A 21,589-nucleotide genomic window follows, 5' to 3' on the forward strand; every position below is an offset into this window, starting at 1 on the left:
TTCAGTCAGCAACCCGACATGCCAAGTGTAGACGGCCAGCCACTCTTAATGGCAGGACTCGGTCACTGCTGGGGTGTGTTCACTTGAGAGAGGCACACAGTAGTTCTGGACCCCAGGGTCTAATGAAGGTATGTGTGGCCCATGCTAATGAGTCCCTGGCCAGGCGCCACCTTGGCACTGCCTGCTGCTCCCCTCGGGTCCTGAGCTCTTCTGAGCAGCCTCCACATCCCCTGGACCTCCCGGCCCTTGGAAGTGCCATGTGGCCGGGCACTCATTTCTCCCATATAGTTTTATGGTTCTTAATTTTGAGTCATGTGAGCCTGTGCCTACAGGAATCACGTTCTGCAGCCCCTGGAGCCCATGGCACAGGCTTGGCCATCAAGGAGCTGTGTCAAGTCCCCCTGGGGGGTCTTCTTGGGCCAGACCCCCTCACTGAGAACCTGCTGCCCAACCCCGTCTGGCAGGAAAGTAGCCAAGAGAAGTTCATGGAATGTTCCTCCACTCCAAGAGCTTCCAGGACAGGTGGAGAAACGAGACACTGTGTGTGAGGAAGGCAAGATCTGCTGTTCCAGGGCACAGAAGAGCAGGGGCTTGAAGGCAGAGAAGGGAGGGCCACGGGCTGACCACGCGCCACGTGTGGTGTGCATGTGGCCTAGCAGGAGAGCACCGGGCCAGCTGGCCTCGCCCTGTCTCTCTGTGGCCACCTGTGTGCATACTCCCTTCCAGGCCGAGGGCCTGGGAGGGGCTACAGGGAGGGGTGGGGACTGTGGCAAGAGCCGGGGCGCTTTCCTTGCCCGGCACCAGGTAGAGCCTCCCCTCCAAGCCCTCATGGCATGGACCTTGGTCCAGGCTGCCAGGTCCTCTGGCTTTTTGAGACAAGCTGAAAACGTGTGTGTGTATGTGTGTGTGTGTGTGTGTGCGCGCGCGCGCGCGCGCGCATATGTGAAGTTGGAGAACTTTTACAACATTGTATGGACCCACTAAACATGTCTCCTCCCATCTCCAGCGAGATGGTGGCCTCTTGCCAGTACCACCCCACTGTGCTCCCTTGCGGTCACCTTCCCTGGGCAGCCTGAGGTCCATCTACTCCTCAGGTGACAACTGCATGTGGCCACCTCTGTGCTTACTCCAGGAGCCCTTAAAGGTGCACGGTACCCCCTTAATCTTCAGTGATCAAAGACCAGGGCAGAGACAGTTTACCTGTATGGAAAACCCCTCCCCATACCCACCAGGCTGCTTCTGTCTCGGGCCGAGACTTCCAAGGAGAGTACCACTTTGGTGTGCAGAAGGGTGAATCTAAGGGTTATAAAGATAGTCATTCCTCAGAAACAAACTCAGCAGCAGCAACTTTCCTTCCAACTAAAAAAAAAAAAAATCCTGAAAATCTTGGTTCCTACAACTAGCGTGATGACAAGTAATAATTCATAAGCAGAAGTGTGTGTGTGTGTGTGTGTGTGTGTTTCTGACTCATGCCTGTAGTCAGAGGTGGCCACAAATGTTCTTTGGAGCTGAGAGGCAAGGTCCCGAGGTCACACAGTCTGGCCCTTGAGTTCCAGGGAGGACGAGGAGACTTCACAGGGAGGGATGGTGCTCCCCAGATGCTCCCGGCTCCTCCTCCAGGGTGGCGCTGGTAGTCCTGAACATGAATCCCCGAGTCAGACTGCCTGTGCTGGCTGTCACTTTGAGAAAGTTGCTGAATTTCTCGGTGTCAAACTGTTTTCTCTCTTTAAATGTAAATAATGGGCCAGGAATATAGCCCAGTGATACAGCGCTTGCCTAGCAGGCATGAAGCCCCAAGTTTGAAAAAATTAGCTAGCTGGGTGTGGTGGTGCACGCTTGTAATCCTAGTACTTGGGAGGCTGAGACAGGAAGATTACAGGTTTGAGACCAGCCTCAGCATCTTAGGCCCTCTGCAACTTTGTGAGACCCTATTTAAAAATAAAAAAAATAAAAAAACAAGGCTGGGGCTGTAGCTCGGAGGTAGAATGCCCCTAGGTTCAATCCCAATATACTGCCTCCCACCCTGCCAAAAAATGCCCATAATGATCATGCCTCGTCCATGTGGTTGTGAATGGCAGGTGTGGTGTGTCAACAGCTTAGAAGACTACCTGGTACATCGTACCTGCCACGTAAGAGAGCATTATTATTAATTATTCCTGTGCTACATACAGGAGAAAGGATGCACCTGCCCTTTCCCAGAAACAGGAAATGCCTTTGATTGACTGGATGGGGCTTCGTGGGGGGCAGTATTGTTTATGGGCGATAGAAATTCATTGACTCTCCCTACAAAGGCTTCTCCTACTCATGTGTGTCTGCAGCTCATCTCCATGACTACCCTGTAAAGCAGGAGATGTATATATTGTCCCTCTGTGAAGGAGCCTCAGGGAGATTGAGTGACATATTCATAGTGACCCATCAGTTCGACTGTGGCTGCCTGTCCACGGTGGCTGCTGTTGGAGTCCGCTGTCTATAGGATGGAGTGGGGCTTGCTTTAGCGTGACCGTGGCAGGGTTTCTACTCTGTCTTCCCCTGGTCCTGTGTCCTGTTGCAAATATAAGGATGGCCAACAAGTTGTAGGGTGTGGCAGAGGGATAAGAGTGGCCTTCCATGGGCAGACTTTTTAGCCAGATAGGTTTCCATCTCTCTGTGTGGGTAAGGAGGGGTCGCTGTTCATGGGATGGGCCCAGGAACTAAGGCCCAATGTCACATGTAGCCACTGACTGGCACGCGACCTGGGCAAGTAGTTGTCCTTCTGGGGCTTTTGTTTAGTTTCCTAAAGAGACAGAGACTTGAACTGTGCCATCTAGTACTGGAGCCATGGGCCCCCTTGGCTGTAGAGCAATTGAAATGGCAATTGAACTGAAAATGGTCTAGGTGAGATGTGCTATAAAAGTAAAATACACAATGGCTTTGAAGGCTTTAAAAAAAACATGAAATAGTTCACTCATAATTATTTATCCACACAATGGAATAATATCCAGCAATGAAAAGGAGTGATGTGTTGACAATCTGGACTGACCTTGACAATGTTAAATAAGTTGTTTGCCATCAAACCACACGTTGTATGATTCCAGTTACGCGGCGTACCCAGTAGCAGCAAGTATACAGAGGTGGGAGCAGGTTAGTGGTAGGTAGCCTGAGTCTGGGCCAACGGGCCGTGGTGGGTGACTGCTAGTGGGCACAGAGTGGATTTTTGTCATAATGAGCATATTCTCATGTGAAATGATGGTGAAGGGTATTCAGCTCTGAAAATATCTTGAAGCCCCTTCAGATGCCCACTTTCACAAGGGTGAGTTTTATAGTGTGCAAGTTGGACCTCAGTCAAGCTGATAAGATAATTTTTGTAATCATGGTATGTTGAAATAATATTTTGGCCATATCAGGCTTAAGTAGAAGAAGGTCCTGAAACTGATGTCACCTGTTTGCTATTACTGCTTTAATACGTCTGCGAGAGACTCTGGGATCGCTTGCATGGCTCGGGAAATGTTTCTGTTGGACCGCCGCGCCGCACCCTCTCCGAGGACCATCCTAGCTCCAAATTATATTCTTCCAGGAAAAGATCCTCAGGTTTGCCTTCTGATGACTCATTTGGTATTATGGCCAAAACCCAACTTGAAAAAGAAGGTCATTTGGGTCTTTTTTTTATACCATTTTCAAAAATAACTTTTTAAGGAGAAATCCTGGAAGGAGCCACAGAATCATGTGAGGTGAGCCTGGGAGCTGGGCGGTCACTTTCTCTTGTCCCCAGGAGCCATCTGTAACCGCTGATTTTAAAAACTCACAGCCTAAGGCTGAACAACCGTTTGCTTAATTGATCCTCCTCTCCAGAGCTTATGGAACAGGCAGCCAGTCCCCGTGCACACGTGCCTGCTCTCTCCTCTCCTACGTGGTCCAGCTGCAGACCAGGGGCCGACTTTTATTCTTCCAAAAGCTCACCATCAGAATGCGAACCTTGGTCCTTAATTGCACCTGCAAGGAAGGGGGAAAGCCGATCTCAGGCATCATCTTCGTATTTGAGGCCTTCTGTAGGGATTCTTTCTCAAATATCTGCTCTGTTTGTTGTTCTTGGTGGGTGCTTTGGGGGAATTCTGAAGCCTAAGCTATATCCTTTTGCAGACACATGACTTCAGCAAGATCCAGAGAGTGTCCATAAAAATAAAACAGAACTAAAACTCCCACTGACCTCCTGAATGTGCTTGGTATTTCCACGGTGGGAACGAATCTTTCCCCTCTGTTCTTTCCAGCTGCTGCCCAGAGAGGGGCTGGTGCCGCACTGAGCTCGGGGCCAGGAGCCCTCCTCCACCTCTGCACTTTTCAGTACCTGCACTCGGGCTGCTCCCTGTTTGTGACAGTGGTCCTAAACTATTTTTTCATGGCAAAATTATACTTTCTTTTGTGCTTTTATTGGTACATTATAGTCTCACATCATGATGTAAATCATGTTGACAATGACATCCGTGCACATGCTCTTGGTGTCCCCCATACCCCTTCCAATATGGAGTACCCCGATTGATGATGGTATGTATTTACATGTATACACAGAGTCTAGGGTGGTATTTCTATTAATGAGCCTAAGGAACATATGCATACCCATGTTCATAGCAGCGCAGTTCACAGTAGCCAAACTGTGGAGCCAACCTAGGTGTCTATCAACAGATGAATGGATTACAAAATCATGGGAAATCCACACAATGGAATTCTACTCAGCAAATAAAAATAAAATGACATCATTTGCAAGCCAATGGAAGGACCTGCAGAATATTAAGTGAGATTAGCCAATCACAGAAAGTGAAGTGGCATGTTTTTTTTTTTTTTTAATACGTGCAGGATACAGAGTCATTGGGATACAAGAGTCCCCAGATGATGAGGAGAAACCTCAGGGGAGCCAGCGAGGAGGTATAAGGGTGGGGTTGGTGGGGTTGAGGATCCTAAACTATTTTACCTCTTATTGTCCCGGTTTTCATTGGAACCACAGGTGCCAGCATTCACAGACTTGGGAGGCCCTGTGTAAGCTCCCAGAGGCTGGCACCTGGGACTGGATGGCGACTTCCTGCTCTATGGGCTTTTCTCGCCCATGTCAAAGTTTGAGCAAAGGCATGGTTAAGAGAGAGATTTTTTGTGAAAAGCTACTTTAAACACATTTCCAGGGGAGTGGCCAAAGCAGAATGTCTTTGGGTCCTGGGTGTCTTTTTAAAGGAGAATTTGACACACAGAGGGATGATAATGGAAACTAACACAGAGAGGCAGACAGGAAGGAGCGCTCACTTTCCCATAGCTTTCCCACCAAGCGCAAGGTTTTCAGCCATCTCTAGAGAAGAGACAGCAGGTGCGGGGCTTGTGCAGAGATAATAAGCAGAAGATACGGCCCTTGCCTTCCAGACCCAACCGGAGTGGTCTGTGGGACACGGAGCGATTGCATGGAAGCCCCCATCTTGTTTTGATAATCATTCCCCGGAGGAATAAGTCATTTCACGAGAAGATTTCTATTTTAACATTAGCGCAGGGAGAGGCTCTGTTTCACAATTAAATTGCACTCAGGTAGGTTTCTGGTAATAGTGCTATCCTGAGGAGGGATTGCAGATCGAGCTGTTGAGAGGTAATTTGCCTCTGAGCTGATCTAGTTCGTGGCTTTCCCGGGAGAGGACACTTTGCTGATACGGCTTGACTACCAAGGGGAGTCCTCCAAGCTCCTCTGATGTCTGCTAGACAAGTCTGGGATTGCTTGTACTCCATGTCCCACTCCAGATGGGTCTGGAGGACAAGGGCCGCATCTTTTCTATTGGAGATATCCTCTGCTGAAGATAAGTCAGACTGTGTTTCTGGAAGAGGAGCTGAAATAGGTATGCAGTTTGAGAGACCGAGGGGCTGTGGGACCTCCGGCCTCTACCCCGCAGGTGTGTGGGGAGTGAAGGTCTCACGTGTTTGACTCTGTAGTGGGCTGTTGCACCTGCCCGACACCACCAGGCCAGAAGATGCTCTTCAAGAGTAGCGAATGACTGCATTGTGCCTGGTCACAGTGCGGGCACCAGGTCACCCAGAGGCCACCAAGACACAGCGTCGGGAGCAGAGTGCCATCGAGCGGCAGGGCCCTTTCTTGTGTTGGAACCCGCCAAGATGCTGCTATCACACCTGGAGGGCACTTTTTCTTTGGCCTTTCCTGATATCACTCTCAGATACTACGGGGTAGGGGTGCTATTCGTATTAATGTACCACTGAGGACTTCACGGCATTATTTCCCCCAATGCTTTATATGAAAATGTTCAACCATACAGAAACATTGTAAGTCTCTTGCAGTGAACTCTCACATACCTGCTGCTGAGACCCAACATTAACATTTTGCTGTGTTGATAGCTTTTTTATTTTTTGCCATGGTAAAAATCTCTCTCTCCTCCCTCCCTTCCCTTCCTCTCCTCTCTCCTCTTCTCTCTCCTCTCTCTTCTATTTCCCCTCTCCTCTCTCCTCTCTCCTCTCTCCTCCTCCTCCTCCTCCTCCTCCTCCTCCTCCTCCTCCTCCTCCTTCTTCTTCTTCTTCTTCTTCTTTCTCTCTCTCTCTCTCTCTCTCTCTCTCTCTCTCTCTCTCTCTCTCTCTCTCTCATGCTAGGGATGGAACCCAGGACCTCACACATGCTGCATTCTAGGCAAATGTTCTACCGCTGAACTATATCTTGAGATCCTATTTACTTTTTAAATTTTATTGAGTTTCTAGCATGGGAAACTCAGCAAAACTCGATAAAATTTAAAAAGTAAATAAGATCCTACTTCATCCTTCTGAGTAGCTGGGATTAGAAGCATGTCTTAGGCTTAATATTACTTTTAAAAATTGAGCCCTGTCTCCCTATGTCTCAGATGGGCACCGTGAGGGGAAGATGTGTTAGTGAAACTGAGTTATGTCTCCAGATATCCTGAGCTTTAGGGAGCAAAACTCAAAGACCGGTCCCAGGAGGGTGAGTGGGTAGGGTGCGGGCCAGGCCCTGCTGCTTCTGCCCCATGCCTGAGCTGGACGTGGTCCCTTGACTTGGCCTCCATACTTGCTCCCTGCTGACCAGACCAATGCAGAGACTCGACGTGTAACCTGTGACCTCGGCAGGTGGCTGGACTAAGTCCTTAGCTATTACCTTCTCATTCGGGGGATATGCGTAACTGCACCCAACTCACAAAGCCGTTGATTGTCATATTAAGTGAGGAATTGAGATGCGATGAAAGTATCCCAGACCATGCGCGGCAGGAGGCGGGCAGAGCCAGGATGGCGGACATGAATGTTCATGCCCAGTGCCCGGGATGTAGTGTCACAAAGGGTACCCGATGCTGGATCTGTGTCTCATTGCATTACGATAGTGCTGGGGGGAGAGCCACGGTCACCGTGACGTTAAGCAAACCCGAGCCAAACACAAAGAGCCAGAGATGAAACGACGAGTTGTTGGCGCACCAGCAGTGCATGCCTAGGAAAGGGGCTGCTCGGCTTGCTGTCACAAAGGAGAATTTTCTGGTTCGTTTCGGCCATGAGATTGAAGTTGCGAGGCCGCTGACCTCCCGGAGGCCCAAGGGACGTCTTCTGCAGTGTAGGACGTGGCTGCCGGAGCACTGTCCTCTCGAGTCAGCTCCCCCCCCCCCAGCGTGGACAGACACGCTGCCCCGGCTGACTCAGTGGCTTCCTGTTTGTCATCCGCAGCAGAGCTGTCACCAGAGAGGACGGGTGAGCCCAGTCACGGAGCCACTATGCTTCTGATTGGAAGTTGGAGTGGGGTGGGCCTGGTGGCATGACCTGGTGAGCAGGCGTCCCAGGGCACTGGGGATGCCCCTGCCCCTCCTGGAGCTCCCCACATGCCTCCAGCTGCCCCATAAATCAGATGACGCCATTCCCAGTGCTGCCCGGGGCCCAGCGCACTTCGCGGAGGCATACGGCCCTCTCAGATGGGGTTTATTCTGGGGACTCCCCATACTTTCCCGACCTCCCTCAGTAGGTCTCTCCTCCCTGCAGTGGGAATGCTCTCCCTCACTCTACAGAGGAACGTGATTTGATTTGAGGGGCCAGTGGGCCCCCGTGAAGGGGAATGAACACTTTGTGATGAGTGCTCACCGTCTTTATCAAGAGCGCGACAGTTCACACGGGTGCTGAGCCGGCTTCTGGCAAGACGCTCGTGCAGTAGCGAGGACGCCTAGGTCAGAGGTTGCAGAACAGTGCTGTGAACCCACGTGTGATGTTTGTCATGAGCAGTGCTATGTCTTCTTTAACCAAGTGTTTAATATGATCCATCCACTGTGGTGCTTCAGGCTGTGAAAACCAGAAAGTGACTCGAAATGCTGAACTGAGTGGGTGGTCCCTCTGCAGATGTCCCCATGGTCCCAGGGCGTTGCGGCTGCTGCGCCCCGTGGACCAGTGCGGCATCAGGAGCCCACTTTCTTCCCTCCTTTCCCTCTCTTCTTTATGTTCAGCATCCTAAAGCCAGCTTCCCCCTCATGGCCAAGTATCTATAGTGGCTTCAGGCATCCCTTCTCCACACAGAAGGAGAATGGTGCCCGGTGTCAGCAGTCTGCTCTGAAGAGCGAGAGACCTTCTTTCCTGCTGCCACCAAGCCCCTCTTTACCTCTCGCTGGCCCGAATGGCATGCCTACTGTCCATGAACCAATCCATTTAGCCAGGGAGATGTCATTTGCTGGTCCTTCCAACTGAGTTAGTATAATGGCGGGCCACCTTTGGGCATGAGTTGAGGCCAAGCCACCCCTTCATGACCTCCTGCTGCCAGAGCGAGGATGGACCAAAAGGGTCTTTTCCTCTAGCTATCAGCTGGCTCAGCCTGGCTGGGCATTTTCTCCTTTGCCACTTGCAGCATGTGCCTGAACCCTTGATGCCCCTGTAGCCACCTTAAACCCTCCCACTTTGCCAGTGTTCTTACAGCCGTGTAGCCGTGACTCACTGAAGCCACTTGGGCAGCTCTGTGCTCAAGGCAAGATGAAAGACATTTATGCAAAGAAAAGAGTTGTCTGCTTTGCATTACCGCATGATGGGCACAGTTTTAAAGGGAGGAAGACTAGGGGAAGGCTTCACTGGGTTTCCTTCTTTCCTGGACTTTACATTGGATGGGGTTAAGAAAAGTGGAATCGTGGATTGGCTAGGAGTCCTGCAGCTGTTCTTAGAGAAAAGCCAACCCTAAGCCCACAGAGAAAAGTGCCGCACGTGCAATTACAAAGCGCATGATGAGTCTGGCCTCAGAAACTCAAGGGCCAACCTGCGGTGTTGCCGCGATGCCCGCTGCTGCCTGCATTATTAAACTCTTAAACCTTTGTACTTTCCCTGCTCCTGGATCGAGCCCCTCTGGGAGAGAGTAGGCGAGTTTCTCTCCTGAGAACTCTGCTGTGATTGGCCTGGCTCCCTGACAGCCACTCAGAACAAGTCATCATGGCTAGTGGGATGTGTTCCTTTGGTACATTAGTCAGTTTTCCACTACTATAACAAATAACTGAGCTAGTCAACTTGTAAAGAGGACAGGCTCATTTTGGTCCATAGTTTTGGAGGCTTCAGTCCGCGATGGGTTGGCTGCGTTGCTTGGAGCCCATGGCGAGGCAGCGCATCACTCTGGGTGTGCGTGGTGAAGCAGTGCTGCTGTCCTCATGGCAGCTGGAACACAAAAGGGAGGGCAAGAAAGAGACCAGCATCCCACAGGCTCCTCTGACACCCCATGACCTCAACCTCCCACGGGCCCCACTGCCAAAGACTTCATGACCTAGTGGCGCCAGCCTGGGTCCAAGCCTTTAACACATGAGCCTTGGGGGACGTGCAACATGAAAACCAGAGCAGGAGCCAGGTCTTTAGTATGGCTTTCATCCTCTGTGCAGGTGGATGGAGTGTCCTCCTAGAACAGGAAGGCAGGGAGTGGAGGTAGAGGCTCCCCAGATGAAACCCTGAAGTTGATTCAGATGAAAGGAGAAAGGATTATAAGGGAATGCGGTGGGGTAGGTAGGCACCGCACGCCTACTGTGGTTAACATTTTAGTTTAGTAATAAATTATTTATTTGAGCTGGGCATGGTGGCGCGCGCTTGTAATCCCTGTGCTTGGGAGGCTGAAACAGGAGGATCGCACAGGTTCGAAGCCAGCGTCAGCAACTTAGTGAGACCCTGTTTCCAAATAAAATATAAAATAGGTCTGGGAGTATAGCCCAGAGGTAGAAAAGCCCCTGGGATCCACCCCTAGTACAAAAAAAAATATTTATTTGTATGTGTGTGACACTGGGGATTGAACCTAGAGTCTCAGCTATACTCCTGGCCCTTTTTATGGTTTTTAAAATTTTGAAACAGAGTCTTACTAAGGTGCCAAGTCTGGCCTTGAACCTACAGTCCTCCTGTCTCAGCCTCCTAAAAACTGAGATTACAGGTGTGTAAGAATTATTATCCAGCCACCAGGCCTGGCTAATGAGATTTATTGAATCTCTGCTCTGTGCACATTAGGGGCCAATAAGAAAAAGTTGGGAGGCTTACAGTCTAATGAAGGAGGCAAGAAACATACATGTAGTAAGCATGTAGTTAGCATAACAGATGTCCAGAGACAAGGTTTTTATTCTGTGTCAGCAGGTAACATGTCCTTTCTCTGTTTGCATCACACAAAGCCCCTCTTTCCTGTGGTCCTGCTTCCTTTTCTTCCCCCAGTGGGGAGTCTGGCTCCTAGCACCTTTGAAGAAAGGTGTTCAGTTGGGTTGGGAGACAACATGGCCGTTCCTCTCCCCTCGGCCTCACTCCTCCTGCTGTGTTTACTTGTTGAGAGAAATTAAGCCCAGCCCAGGCTGAAGGGTGGCTCGGCTCACGCTCTTCTGCGTGGCAGGAACAGGATAATGCTGCTTCCTCAGAGGAATAGCAGACGATTTGATGCTTGCACTTGGGTACAAATTGGACTGTTTATCCAAGCCCAAATGATAGGAAATGGCAGTGATTTTGAGGATCCAGGTGATGCTGTGTGCTCCAATTCTACCCAGTGGGAAGCAAACATGTTTGTTTTAAAGAGAACCAAAGGTTCTCAAAATTGTCAGGTTGGCATGGGGTCAAACATATGAAAAATATAGGCCCATGGACAGAGAAGGTAGACACAGCAGATATAATACAAAATCTGGACTGGCGCATATGGTTTCTCCAGAGTACAAGGGGTTGTCTGAGGCTGTGAGCACCAGGCTGTTCCGGGGAACATATATTTATTTAGAAATTACTGCCAGGCGTAATGATGCACACCTGCAATCCCAGTACTTGGGAGGCTGAGACAGGGAGATCACAGGTTCAAGGCCAGCCTCAGCACCATAGCATGACTCTCAGAAACCTAGAGAAAGCCTATTTCAAAATAAAAATTGAAAAATGGCTGGGTATACTTCAGAAGCAGGAACCCTGGGGGTTCAATCCCTAGTAACACAAAACTTAGCATTAATACTGTAATATAATATGCCATATGAATATATATAATCATGCCTTATATCAAGGTCTTGTACCTCATTTTGTATTTAATTTTGTATTTAAAAGAGAAATCCTGTTGGGCATGGTGGCGCATGCTTATAATCCCAGCATTTGGGAGTCTGAGACTGGAGGATCGCAGTTCGTGAACAGCCTCAGCTACTTAGCGAGGCCCTTTGCAACTCAGTAAGACCCTGTTTCAAAAAATAAAAAGACAGCCGGGCGTGATGGCACATGCTTGTAATCCCGGTGCTCGGGAGGCAGAGACAGGAGGATCGCGCAGGTTCGAAGCCAGTCTTGCTGGCTTAAGAGACCGTTTCCAAATAAAAAAATATAAAATAGGTCTGGGAGTGTAGCCTGGAGGTAGAAGGTTTTCCAAAATAAATAAATAAATAAATAAATAAATAAATAAATAAATAAATAGACTTAAAAAAAAAGGATGGGGTGTAGCTCGGAGGTAGAATGCCCCTGGGTTCTATCCCCAGTATCTAAAAAAAAAAAAAAAAAAAAAAAAAAACCAACAACAACAAAAACGAGGACTCCTGATATCACATAAGCTTCAAGGCTCATAAACCCCAGATCCATCCCAGTTTTTAATACGATAAAACATATATTTAAGAGGAAGGAATTAAATATGAAATTAGCTATTTAAGAATATCATTCTGAAGCCAGATGTGGTGCACACACCTGTAACCCAAGTTCTTGGGAGGTAGAGACAGGAGGATGTTGGGTTCACAGCCAGCCTCAGCAACTTAATAAGGCCCTTCATAACGTAATGAGCCCCTGTCTCAAAAAAAAAAAAAATGACTGGACGTGGTGACACACACTTGTAATCCCAGTATGTGGGAGGCTGAGACAGGAGGATCACAGTTTGCGGCCTAACTCAGCTACTTAGTGAGGCCCTCTGCAACTTAGTGAGACCCCGTTTTAAAATAAAGAATAAACAATAGGGCTGGGGGTATAGCTTGGAGGTAGAATGTCCCTGGGTTCAATCTTAAGTACTGTAAAAATAATAAATAAATAATAAATAAATAAATAGAGCTGGGGTGTAGCTCACAGGTGAAATGACCCTGGGTTCATTCCCTAGTACCACAAATAATTTTAATAATAACATCCTGTTTTTTCACAGAATTAAATAATAATATTTAAATTATAATGCTTTGGTGAAATTAAAGTATTTAAGTATTTTAATTTAAACGTTATTATCTACAAGTACTATTGAGTACACGTTTGAATATATTTAAAGTCATGTTTGCCAGTGTTGCTATTTCCATACTTGGAGAAACATATGTAGGAAGGTCTGTTGACTTTAAGGTTAAGTTTAGCATTGAGGTTTAATGGCTGTTCTATCTGAAATAGATGATCTGGTCAATCAGGAGATCGGAAAAGCTCTCTGGAATCCCTTTCTCAGGATTGTGATCCCATTCATGGGATTCAGCGATGATCCCCCAGACCCGTGCTTCCCAAAGATCCCACCTCCTGACACCGTCAACCCGGGGGCTAGGACTTCAGCACAGGCCTCCTGGAGGGGACACAGACATTCAATCTGGTGCAAGAAGAAACCCGTAGACAGTGTGTGTGTGTGTGTGTGTGTGTGTGTGTGTGTGTGTGTGTTGCGTGCGTGTGTGTGAAGGTAGAGAGGATAGAGAGGAGAAGGGGTCTACAGCTGGAGCTGGCAGGAGACACTTTCCTGAGGAGTTTCCAGTGCAGCAAGGGGCAGAGGAGAGGGAGCCTGAGAAGCCGGTGGGGTGCCGAGGCTGAGCTCTGAGCTCGCATCCTGATGTGTTGCAGTCCACAAAGAGGAGGCAGGCTCGGGCAGGGTGCACGCCAGGGCTCAGCTGCGTGGGCTGTGAGAACAACCCCATTTGCTTTAGTTGGTCGCTCAATAAAGAAAGATGGGGCTACTGTGAAAGAGAAGGCTTGGGAACCAGGCTGCTGGGACTTGAATTTTTTTCCCCTCTAAGCCTTACAAAGCAGTTTCAAAAGGGAGCCGTGGAGGCAGATAAGGGGGGAAGTGTCTCTGGGTAGTTAGACCCCATGTGGACACTGAAGCCCACCTCAAGCAGGGCTCCCGTGGTCTCAGCAAAGGCTAGGCTCTAAAGATGTTGGAGGAGACTCTGATATTGGATTTTAGAGACTGAATAATTAACATGGAGGACTGAGCTGGGAAGGCTGAAAATCCTTCCTTCTGCAGCATCAGTGGACGTAGGAGTCACTTTATGAAAGTCGCAGGCTCTGGACTTCTCGCCAGCTCTCCCAAGTAACATGCTGTGATGGTCCAGGGACCACACTCTGAGTGGCAGGTTGTAACGAGAACAGTCTGCTCCAGGAACACAGAAAGCGTTCTAGGTCCTAGCACAGGTTTCCCATTATAATTCCTGGGCCTGTCATTTAAGCTTAATCCCCAACTCAAGGGACAGGCCCTGGAGGCACGCGGTGCAGGCCCTGGCATCTTCTCTGGATGTGCATGCTGTCCTCTTCCCTTTGGGGTTGGTGATCACTCCCCAGTCTCATCCAGGCAGTGGCTCTAATAAAAAATGAGGATGGCATGGGGGTGGCACATCTGCTGAGTTTCAGGCCAGCTTTTAGGTGGCATGGAGGGATAGAGAGATGGAGGGATGGAGGGATGGAGGGATGGAGGGATAGAGGGATAGAGAGATGGAGGGATGGAGGGATAGAGAGATGGAGGGATGGAGGGATGGAGGGATAGAGAGATAGAGGGATAGAGAGATGGAGGGATGGAGGGATAGAGAGATAGAGGGATAGAGAGATGGAGGGATGGAGGGATAGAGGGATGGAGGGATGGAGGGATGGAGAGAATAGAGCCAGAGGCTGGCTTCCCCTATGCCTTCCCTCTGGGGGCAGGGATGGGAATGAGTATTTGAATAAAGACAGGCAGGTTTCCGGGAGGGGCCTCCTGGAGGGCCTGGGAAGCTTGCTTGGAAGAAGGGCTTACCCATGCAACAGGGATGGGTGGTGGTAGTGGTGGCTGTGGGTGGGAGCGATGTGTGTGGAGGCCCATCTCTGGGTTGATCTCACAACCAATCTGCCTTGATCTTCCCAACATCCATGGCAGAATATGCATTGAGGTGACTTTGCATTGGCGCTGGACGTAGGGCCGGTCTCCCCAGAGCGGGACATGGCTGGGTACCGCCCATCTCAAAGGGGAGCCCCAGCAGCTTGCATAACCCCTAGCCCTCCTTTTTCTCTGCTTTCCCCGTGTCTTCAGCTCAGCAGTGGTGTCAGGTCTTTGTGGGTTCTGCAGCCTCCCTTTATCTGCCATTCTAGGCGAGCTGTCCGTTAGGGTCCAGGAGCCACAGCTCAGACCTCAGTGAACCCAGAGGTCTCTTGTGGTCTTGATCGGCCCCAGGAAGTTTGATCCGAGGACGGAGCATGTCACGAAATGCCCTGCTTCAACAGGATAGGTGGCTGGGGCTCCTGTTCTCCTCCTCTCTGAAAGAGAAGGAGGTCCCCTTTGAGGGACCAAGCTCTTCAACTTAGTTTAACCCCGGCATGTGTTTCCTCTTGGAGTGGAGATACTGGGGAGAAGTGGGGATCGCGTGTGAAGTTGCTGCCTACAATGGCTCTAGCCGAGTTAGACAGTGGAGGGGAAATGCCACCCAGCCTGCCGGCTCCTCAGAGTCCCCTTGCCTACCAGGAGTGTGTGAACAGCATGAATTCCTGTACTTATTAGCTTATCTCTCCCTGACTCCTTGCCCCTTATTCAGTGCCCCCCCATCGCACCAAGGCTACTCCTGCCCTCCGTAATCAATCCAGCGCCCAACCCCTTGGGGTGGTATTGCCAACTTTGAGAATCTATGGGCCAGAAGGAGAGAAATTCAAGTGGAGTCCACAACTCTCTCCACTTGGGGTTCTGTTTGCTCTTGATTGCTCTTCCTCTGTCTTTCTGAAAGCTTTGAGGCAGCCGAGGGGAACGGCGCACCATCCATTTAGCCTCTGGCTTCTTCCTCATCTGGTGCACTTGGGGAGCTCTCTTTGGTGCCTTGGCAACTTTTTTTTTTTTTTTTCCAATACTGGGGATGGAACCCAGGGGAATTCTACCTCCAAGCTACACCTCCGGCCCTGTTTTTTATTCTTTATTTTGATACAGGGTCTCACTGAGTTGCAGAGGGCCGCACAGAGTAGCTGAGGCTGTCCGCGAGTCGTGATCATCCTGTATCAGCCTCCCGAATGCTGGGATGACAAGCGTGGGCCACCACGTCCTGCTCCTGTGCAACCTTTTAACGATTTGTACTCCTTCTCAAGGACCACAGTTGAATGCAAAAAAAAAAAAGCTCTTGCTTTTAGCCAGCTTTTATATTTCCCTGAACAAAATACCTGACAGGAACAGCATAGACAAGGGAAGGTTTATGTGGCCATGTGGTTTCCGGGGATCTGCTCATGGTGGGCAACCTTCAAAGCAGACACCACGGTGGATGGCTGTGGCAGGGGGCAGCAGCTCGCTTTCTGGCAGCTAAAATGCAGAGAACATAAGAGAAAGCGACCCAGGACAGATACGACCCCCATGGCCAAACCCCAAGGCCATGTCCTCAAAGACCTACCTCTTTCAAATACACCCACCTGCCTAAAAGTACCACCCAATAAATCCATAAGATTAATATTTCAGTGGCTTTATTCACAGATGAGATTTGAACCCTGACTTAGTTATTTCGTCTCTGAATTTTGCTGTGCTGGGGATGTGCTTCCAACACATGTGCCTTTCGGGGGACATTTCAAACCCAAACTATGACACTCCTGTTCTAAAAATCCTTGTGAAAACAGACACAGTGTTGTGCGACTGTCACTATAGCTTGTTTGGAGCCAGGGGCAGGAGGATTACGAGTCTGAGGCTAGCTGGGGCAGCTTGGCCAGACCCTCCCTGTCTAAAAAAAAATGCCCATGTGAAAAATGCACATGTATAAAGCCTGGATTCCGGTGCCTGCTTTTCACCCGCTGAGGGTGAGAATCTCCAGGCACACCCTCCCGGAACTGCAGGAGTGGGGCTGGGAAGGGGGTCATTTGGAGAGTGGCGCTGCTCGCTGAAGCCTGCAGAAGGCGGTCCGCTGGCTGCCAGCTTGTGTAAACCTGACCTCCAACCCCTGGGGAGGACCTGGGGTGCTGGAGTGGAGGCAGCTGTGTAAACTTCTGGGCAGGGTATTTATAGCTTTGGTGAGGACCACTGAGCCAGCCCGGGGAGTCAGTGGTGGCCACCATTTGCTCCGTTTCTCATGACATTAGTTTCTTTCTGGAGTGGGCAATCAAGGACTCAATTTCTACATTTTCAAGGGGAGGGTATCATTGCCATGGTTTTCCACATATTGAAAACTGGGGGTTCTCTCCTCTGTTTTCAAAAAGCAGGGCAGTATTCCAGTCTGTGGGGAGGGGAGAGAGAATATCTTCTCAAGGGAAGCCTGTTGATCTCATCACGCTGCTTCTGGAGCCCTGGGGTAGGTGGGAAGCAAATCCCTGGACCTGCAAGTCAGATGTAGGCTTGGGACCCAGCGTGGCTGTTTAGCCCCATCAGCAGCAGCAGAAAAATGGGTGACCCCCTGTAAGAGGGTGCAGTGATCTGACCCGGAAGGTTCTTGGCACATAGGTGAAGGACATAAAATACTCTCATCTCCTGCCTGCCTCCTCTGAAGGAGTTAATCCCCTCAGCAGAGAGCAGGCAGCCCTGCCTCCATGCTGGGGCTGGGACCAGTATTTGGTTAGGGCTGGAAGCACGGCTGGACAAGGCTGCACACAGGAGAGGGTTGTTAGTCTTGGGGTGAAGGCTGTGAGCTGGGGCTATTTGTCGGGGGCACTCAAAGTGATTTATTGTTGGCGTTAGACATCTTTAGGCTCCCTATGCACCAATCATGAGGAGACAGAGACAGAGAGTGATGGGACGGGGGAGCAGAGAGGCTGCGAGCTCCCTGGAGCACAAGAGGGTGAGTGCACAGCCTGTAATGGAAACTTGGCACCCGGCCTCCACTTTCTCTCCTTCCTCAGAGCACTGCAGCTTGAGAGTGGGATTGTGAGATGGGATTCCCCTCCAGGCAGCACCTCACCTCATCCCCAGGGCTCGCTCTCCCCCTGTCTTGGAGCCCAGGGTCGCACGGGCTGCCTCTGCTGCTAGTGACATGTGGCATAGCAGCCTGCTGCCTCCCCTCGTCTCCCCCCTGCGCTCACCCCTCCCCCTGACTAATTAGGCCAACATGCGATGTCCAGGGCCTGGCAGAGGAGGAGGCAAGAATGCAGTGGATGGGGGCCAAGTGTTTTTGTTGACATTTCTCAAGTGTAGCTTTGCGAAGCAGCCTCTTTGCTATAGCAGGGAAATGCAAGGGAGGCGCACAGGGAGAGAGCAGAGGAAAGGTCACGCCTGCCAGCCCTCCTGGTCCTCTCCACCGCCCGCACCCTCCAAGGCTTCCCCACTGCCCGCTCTCTGCCCTCCCCTCCAAACACAAGAAGACAGCCTTCTCTACCATGGCCAGGGGACCAGCTCGGCCCCAGGGAAGTATATGGTGAGCAGAGCCCCACGTGGACTGGAGCTTTAGAGCCCTCTTACCCGTTCGTCAGTGATGCTTTCAAAGGCTGGTGCTCACGCCTCACTTTTATTCCAGTGGTCTCTGGGACATAGGTCTAGTGAGACAGTGTTCACAGGGCTGCAGGATCAGTCTCCCTGACAGCTGTCTGTACAGTGCAGCCAGGAGGAATCGCATCCCATCCGGGATCTGCCAGGAAGTGGGCAGTGGAAGTCCCTGTGCTACCACTTCTTTCCGTGACTTGTGACCTGGGACGAGCTGTCGTGCCTCTGAGTGCTTCTATTTCCTTATTTGCAAAAAGAGAGCTAGCATTGCCCTGTGGCACTATTGCAGAGACGAAACAATAGATTCTCAGTAAGTGGAAGCCATGCGAACCATGACAGGCAGTTGACGTGGCCATGGGTCGGCTGGCTCTAGTCCCGGGCAGCTCATTCCTGCTCTGACTTCCTTGCCCTAAGGGTCGGTTGACCCCAGTGCCAACCACCTCTTCCCACCTCACGGGGAGCTCCGTGGGGACAAATGAACCGGGGCGCAGTGTCCCTGCACTTAGATCTCACTGGGAAGGAAATGAAGGTAATTTGATGTTTTTTTAAATCATTCTTATTCTTGTAACCTCTGGTCCCTGCATTATTACACCAGTGCTCAGTGGTCAACTATACCTTTTGTTGAGATAAAAGTTTGTAGGTTTCGGAATCCAGAGGTGCTGCCTTAATAGTTTCCAATCCCTAAAGATATTGAACTACTATGTTAAAAAAAATTTGCTCTCATTTTCTGCTACAATCGCTGGCTTTACTTTTTACATCTCTTAATTGGTATCAGCTTTTCTCTTAGAATTACAGAACCATGGAAACTTGGCCTAAGAAAGGATGTTGGAAGTCACTGGAAAGGACACTCTAGCTTCTTTGTGGATCTTTAGGGTCTTCCTGAAGCAGCCTTGCAGCGCCCAGGGTGCTTTGCTCTGACCCAGCTTAGGAGAATGGTAGAATGGCCAAGCTCCCCGCCACCGCATGACTCTCCTCAGATACCTAGTTGGCTGGCAGATGGCATGGTGCCACGTCCCTCGTCCTGACCTCTTCAGCGTATATTGACACCGTACAACTTCTAGAACTTGCATCTCACTATCCATCAGAGCATCAGAGTTCACTTTAGGCTACCTGTGTGGTGAGTTGGAAATTCTGGAGAATTAATTTTCTCTGGGAACAGCCTCCAATGAGTGGTAGATGAGGACTAGTTGGGTAAAATGTCCGAGGTTCCTCATCCCCTTGTGTGTCTGAGATGCGAATCTACACTGGCTCCCATGAACCTTTCAGAAGGGTCATGTGTTCTTTATTCATTGAAAAAGCTATCTAGAAACATACCTCCAGTCTTCCTATTTTTTTTCCTTATGGGTTCTTTCTAGGATCACCTCCCATATTATCCAGTGGTACTCAGATATTCCCATCAGAGGCTTCTTCTGAGGAAACCCAGCCTGAACTGAAAGAAGTACCTTTCCCCAGACTCTTAGAGCATTTATGGGAATATGATGTTATATTCACATTTTGGGACTGCTTATTAGAATTTGAAGCCCTACCTTATTGTTTCTTCATGAGTTCTTGAAAACATTTTCTCTTCTTTTTATCATCCTTAATCATAAAAAAATCAACCTTTTGGATTAACCAAACCACACAAATGCCTTAGTTTAACTTTAAATTATCTCGTTGGTATTGTTCTAACAATATTGGCTAAGCAGTACACGTGGTTACTTTGTAGGGTTTTGTATTTCAGAGTCTAAAATTATTGTTTATTATACTATCCTATCCATTTCTATGAAAGAAAAAAATGGGAGTACTGTCCTGGCCAATATGCTTAAGTCATAATTATATATCTTGATAATTTTATAATAGAAAGGAAGACTATGTTTGATTGAGGAAGACCTTAGTCCATGAGATGCTGATACTACTTGTGTCCTTTGGGCATAAGGAGATGCCCACAAGCATTGCAATTTCCAGAAACTTTCATGTGATCCTTTTATCCATCTGTATACTGGGAGTGATGATTTCAACTCGTGCCTGCTGAGCACCTGCACCGAGCTAGTAGCGATTGGCGGTTGGAGAGACAATTCATGTCTTCCCCCTTTCTTTCCTGAGTGGTTTCATAAGGATCAAATTCAATAATGAAGGTAAAATCATTGGGGAACTCAATCACTGTAGAAATAGAGAAGAGCGTATGATGGCCTTTAATTCCTTATTGACCGTTTCAGAACACCATATTTCCATGACTTGGTGCACCTTGTGGTCATCAGGCCCATGAATTAGGCTCGTGTCTTAGAGCCATTTTCTGACCACAGCTATTCTTGACATCCAGGAGGTAGCCATGGCCTCATGTCTCTTACTCCTTTAGTGCCAGGTTGCTTAGTAAGAGCCACCTCCATTTCCCAACTACTCTAAATGTCAAATTCAAATGGTTGTTTCTCTGCCTTGGTCCTTTTGAATTTGTTCATGATGATCCAAACTATTGATCGCTCCTTCTTGAGTTCTCTTTGTTCCTTCCACGACACCGATTACCCCCACTCTTTCCCTTCTCATTATTATCCTCTGCTGGATTCTTTAACTCTCCTTGTCCCTGGAGAAATGTTGGATTCCTCAAGCTCTCTTCCTCCTTTCCTTCTCATTTGTATGGACGGGGTCTCCATCCACACGTGAAATGTATAGAGACCCCACCCAGACGCGGGGCTCGTGTTCTTCCCCGTTTATGGTCCTCTCGGTGCTCTCTGTGCCCGAGGTGTCTTTCCTGGGGTGTCTCTCCCCACAGGCAGCGAGCTCCCCTTTGGATGCTCTTCAGGCATTTCAGAGTCAACATGCCCTAGACAGAGTGGACTATTTCTTCCTTCAGACATGCTTTCTGGTGTCTCTTCTTTCTTCTGGCACTTTCATCCCCACAGTCATCTCAGCCAGAGACCTGAGCACACCTAAGACCTCACCCCTAACGTGTTCTGTGGCCTCTTTATTTTTTGCTTCACTTCTTGCCTTTTGAAAACTCGCTCTGCGGCTCTCAAAGACCTATACTTTGGGCATAGTGAAATGGTGGCCTAGCTTGGGTAATTCCTGAGAGGCAGATCCTGAGAACATGCGTTGTTCTTTATTTGGGAGGTGATTCAAAGAAATACGGGTAGGGGAAGATATTGGTAGACTAAAACCAGCTCATACTGACATGGGGGAAGGGGGCTGATGGTGCTTCTTTCCTTCCAATTCTCTTCCTAGTGATATTATATTGGTAGCTTGAAATTGTCCCTAATGGGAGTATTGATACCATGGAAATTGGTCAATGGCTACTGTTTTCTTTAGCTTTCAGGTAACTGTGACCCAAATACCTGACAAGACCAACTTAGAGAAGGAAGGCTTAATTGAGCTCAAGGTGTCAGAGGTTCAGTCCATGGCTGGCTGGCTACAAGGCAGAAACTCAGAAGTGGGCCATCAGGAGAAAGCTTGCTCTTAGCTTATAGCCACTGGAAGATGAGATAGTGACAGAAAGTGGCCAGGGATCCATAGAACCCTGAAGGGCGTGACTCCAGAGACCTACGTCCTCCAGTCATCTCAGTCTGAACCTTGCTACATTGCCAACACCTGAGATTTTTCCGGGGGAATTTTAGATCAGAATGA

General features: G+C 49.4%; 1 protein-coding gene across 1 annotated transcript in view; it reads left to right on the plus strand.

The window, feature by feature from the left end:
- Positions 1-21,589, plus strand: part of SLC24A3 (solute carrier family 24 member 3) — a gene marked incomplete at its 3' end in the record, with an annotated part of 445,609 nt that overhangs the window by 47,494 nt on the left and 376,526 nt on the right. The gene's annotated exons all lie outside the window — the stretch shown is intronic.

This window comes from Muscardinus avellanarius, assembly GCF_963383645.1.
Source record: "Muscardinus avellanarius genome assembly, chromosome: 19".
Taxonomy (NCBI): Eukaryota; Metazoa; Chordata; class Mammalia; order Rodentia; family Gliridae; genus Muscardinus; species Muscardinus avellanarius.